Raw genomic sequence first — 5,000 nt, 5'->3', positions numbered from 1 at the left:
CTCCACCAACGCCGAGTATTACATTAACCACCGCCGCCTTTTCTTTATTCTCGCTTTCTCTTCTCTTTTTATCACACTTATTTTCCGTCTCACCAATTCCCTCCGTCCGTTGTCTCTTTTATTTCAGTACCCTCTTGTCTTCTTCTCTACCTGTGGCGCCGTTTTCCTTTCCTTTCCTTTTCCTTTCCCTCCATTCACGTCAGAGGTGTGAATAAGGGAGAGATTGAGTGAGAGAAAGGAAAGATGGGAGGGAAGGAGGAAAGATGTGAAAGGAAACTCGAGTGAGAGCGAAAAAAAAGAACATCCAATATTTTAACGCGAGTACACACCCTCATACACATTTAGCAGGTTTCTCAGATCACGCACGCCGCCTCCGTTCCTCTCCTTGATGGCTGGCGTGACGCGTTCCGAATCAACTCTAAAGCAACATAGAAAAAAAAAAAATCATATTGAAAATGGTTCTTTTGGACGATAAATTCGACTATAAAGCAAGATCCAGCTCACCATGGAGTAGGAACACATGGCCAACTCCTCAAGGCCAGAACACTCCAATGGGTAGTCTCCCCCTGGCCAGTGTTGCCATACAATATTATGAGGGAAAATCCATTGCTGTCAGGTTCATCGCGTGCCACTTCAAGAATGGTGACTCCATCGAACTGTCCCTTACCATGACACAAGCAGGACAAGCCGACCTCCTTAGCCAAACTAACACTGGTCAAACTAACACTGGTCAAACCTCGTGTAGCCAAACTAACACCTATCGAATCTCACGTGGCCAAACTAACACCTGCCAATCTAATACTGGCTAAACTAACACAGGCCAAACTAACACCTGCCAAACTAACACAGGCTAAACTAACACCTACCAAATCTTACGTGGCCAAACTAACACCTGCCAAACTAACACAAGCTAACCTAACACAGGTTAAACTAACACAGGCTAAACTAACACCTACCAAACTAACACCGGCCAAATCTCCCCAGGCAAAATCTATGTACTCTCCTTTCTTATTTCCTAATTTTCTTCATACATTCTTCTCCGACTCTCATACTTCCATCCAACTTGTTTTCTTATATATATATTTTTTTTTTACTCTCTCTCTCTCTCTCTCTCTCTCTCTCTCTCTCTCTCTCTCTCTCTCTCTCTCTCTCTCTCCCTTTATTAGAACGATATATACGTTCATATACAGAGTGTGAGTCAAGCCAGTCGGTCAGGACAAGACGAGGCACAAGAACAAGACTCAGATGGAGCGAGCCGAGAAGAGGAGGAAGAGAAGGAGGAGAAAGAGGAAGAAAAGGGAGGAAGGTGGAGGAAGAGACAAAGAGGAGTGTGAGATGGAGAAGAAGAAAATGGACGACAAGAAGAATGAGAAAGAAAAAAAAAAGGAATGAAAGGAGAAAGAAAAAGGAGTACAGGAGGAGAAAGAAAAAGAAAAACAAAAACGAGGAGTAGGAAGAAAAAGAGGAGGAGCAACAAAGCACTGTAATAGTACGTACACACCACCACCACCACCACCACCACCACTACCACTACCACCACAGCACTCCACCCTGTCCCTTCCATACTCGTCCTAGGAAGGTCGAAGAGAAAACCGCCAACTGAACTGGCAACTTCTGGGAACCTGCAACTGTCTGGGCTCAAAATGAAGGCTGCTACCTACTTTATGTCCACGAGGAAAGCTGCGAGGAGGAGAAGAAGAAGGAGGAGGAGGAGGAGGAGGAGGAGGAGGAGGAGGAGGGCGAGAGATGGATAAGGGACGAGGCAGATTGTAAAGGCAGGCTATTGTATTGTGAGTTAAGGGAATGGGGAAAGGATAAGAGATGGGGAGAGGAAAGGAAGGGGATGAACGGGGGACAAAGGATGGAGTGGAGGAAGTGCGTGGTATTAAAAGTGAAGGGTATAGGAAAGTGCTGGGTGGATGAGAGAGAGAGAGAGAGAGAGAGAGAGAGAGAGAGAGAGAGAGAGAGAGAGAGAGAGAGAGTAAAAATCATAAATGCATATCGCAAACTGATCTTACGCACACACACACACACACACACACACACACACACACACACACACACACACACCTAAAAAAAATCACAGTGCCCCACAACTCCCAACCAAACCAAGCCTTCCGCCGCCAATAATTTATGGAGTATGCAGGCTCAAGGTGACCCAGTAAGTGTTATCGAAGAGATGGAGGAGGAGGAGGAGGAGGAGGAGGAGGAGGAGGAGGAAGAAGTAGTAGTAGAAGAAGAACACAAAGGAAGAACAAAGAATAGCATGCATGTTGATCTTTCTGCTGTGTGTGGTTAGAGAGAGAAAAAAAAAAAAGAGAGAAAAGGGAAAAACTAGATTACATAAAGAGAGTAACAATGTAAAGGTAAAGGAAATTAAGGAGGAGGAGGAGGAGGAGGATGAAGGCAAGGACGGCAACGAGGACGACGAGAGAGAGAGAGAGAGAGAGAGAGAGAGAGAGAGAGAGAGAGAGAGAGAGAGAGAGAGAGAGACGCCCTTGTGGTAGGTACTGTTCACCTTGTCCCGCCCACGATCTGCTTTGCCTACGCCCACACCCTGTCTGCTCTTCCCCCCCATTATCTCGCCCCTCACCCCCCCAGCCCCGCCTTACCTGTCCTGATGCCACACTTACTGATCACACCTGTGGCCAACTGAGGCAGAGAGAGAGAGAGAGAGAGAGAGAGAGAGAGAGAGAGAGAGAGAGAGCACGCAAATGTTGACTCGAAAGCTGCGAATGAGAAAGTGGGAATTGAAATAGCAGAAAATCATAACCTTCTCTCTCTCTCTCTCTCTCTCTCTCTCTCTCTCGCCATCACGCGAAATAGGATTTAGCACACTATGATTTTTCCTTAATACTTTTCTTTTTATTCCCGCACCAGACCCTTTATTCCCCCTTTATGCACGCTATTTCAAGCCATCACTCTTCTCTTCCCTCTCCTCACTCTTCCTCTCCTCCTCCTCCTCCTCCTCCTCTTCCTCTTCTTCTTCCTCCTTCTCAACTCTTTCCTTACCCTCATCCTTCTTCCTCCTCCGTTTCTTTCTCTTCCTACATCTGTTTCAAGACATCACTCTTCTCTTCCTTTTTTTTCTTCTCCTCCTCCTCCTTTTGCTTGTCTTTCTATACATCATTCATCCCTCCTCCTTCCTCTTTTCTTTCTTTGCCTACACTTATTTCAAACCATCACTCTTTTCTTCCTCCTCTTTCTCCTATCTCTCCACCTATTTCTCCTCCATCTTTACCTCGCTCTCGTCCTTCTCTCCTTCTTTCTTCTCTCTCTCTCTTTTTCTTCTTTTTCCTCCTTCTTAATCTTTTTCCCAAACCTTCAGTCAGAAAAGTTACAAGATATATCAAAGAGAGAAGAAAGGAGTACTGAATTAATACGTCAGAGGTCACACTTGGGGTCAAAAGGTCACGGAATGGACACGTATGTTTAGGTCATGCTCCGTGCTGCCCCTGAGAGCATAATAGTAAATAACGTGGTCTTAAGTGACGCGTGAGAGAGCAGATGAGGCAAAAAGAGGGAGTGGCAGTGACGCAGCGATCTTGGCGGGACACTGCGGAGGTACTAATGAGTCACACCTGAAGATTTTATGTTGGTTTGGCTCTTTGTCTGTATGTGACTCTTCTTCCTTTCCCCATGTCTCTCTCTCTCTCTCTCTCTCTCTCTCTCTCTCTCTCTCTCTCCAGCCACAGAACAACATATTCCATTACGAGGGATGTGCAGACGGAAGCGCGCAATGATTGCACGCTCACGACACATCCTCAGTGCAAGACGTGCTGGGCTTACGAAAGTTTCTTGTTTCTTGCGAGTTGTGTGTGTGTGTGTGTGTGTGTGTGTGTGTGTGTGTGTGTGTGTGTGTGTGTGTGTGTGTGTGTGTGTGTGTGTGTGTGTGTGTGTGTGTCATAAATCGAAAGTTTTCAAAGTTTGAGTGAAAAAGGTTGCTAAGTTAATCCAGCGTTTTCATCACTAAGACGAGACAAGTTCGATCACCGCCGCCCGCAGCGAGGTTCATTTTTACCCACGTGACGCCCGTCAGCCGTGACTGTTGATGTGTGTGTGGCTTCGGGTCGTCCTTATCACGGTTGACAGCGCCTACACCTCATTAGCTGCCACCATCACTAAGACATCCGCTTGCCCAGACTCAGACACAGATAGAGAAGAAAATTATAATAAAAACTCGTAATTCCCATCTTAGAATTTCACTTTAAGAATGATTATGAAGAAAGTTATGAAAAAAGACACGTATGAGATGAGCTACAAAAATATGAAGTAAAATGAATAAATGAATGAATAGACAATATAATCAATTAAAACAAAACAAAAAGAAAATAAGACATAGAAAGAAAAAGTAAACCAATAGAAAAATAAGAAAATAAAAAAAAGGAAAAAATATTAAGTTAATGTATCTTTTCTGGTCACAAATAATGAGTCTCATGTTTCCCTCATTTCAAGTCTGTCTAGACCATATGCACTGTCGGGTCCTCGGCCTAACGGAGGTCTGCAAATGGACGCAGTAATTTTTATGTGAATGCCTTCTTTCCTGCAGTGCTACTTAATTACATGTGAATATAGTTGTATAAGTAGTTGGACTGAGAGCATCAACTTAAATAAAACCGTACAAGAACGTTCATTTTATATTCGTAGCAAGTTATTTATCTATCTAATTAATTTACCTATCTTTTCACACCAGTCTCCTCTCACACCACTCTCCTTCAACCACGCAAACACTATAATCTAATCGCCAGCAACTCCAACTTTTATCTAGATCGCACAAGAAAAGAAAAAGTATAACAACAACAAAAACCTTCGGCGGAGTCTCCTCGCACTCTCTACTTCAACCACGTAAACACCACAATCTGAACCTCAGCCCAACCAACCACTACAGGAGAGATGAGAACCAAACAGAACCAAGAGTGGAAATAAAAAAAAAGACAGAACACTAGTATTTCAGGCATGCAGGGCCCAGTGGCAGAATCATAAAGGAACTGTTACATTCG

Source organism: Portunus trituberculatus, chromosome 46 (genome assembly GCF_017591435.1).
Source record: "Portunus trituberculatus isolate SZX2019 chromosome 46, ASM1759143v1, whole genome shotgun sequence".
Taxonomy (NCBI): domain Eukaryota; kingdom Metazoa; phylum Arthropoda; class Malacostraca; order Decapoda; family Portunidae; genus Portunus; species Portunus trituberculatus.
Note: the sequence above shows the minus strand (reverse complement) of the source record.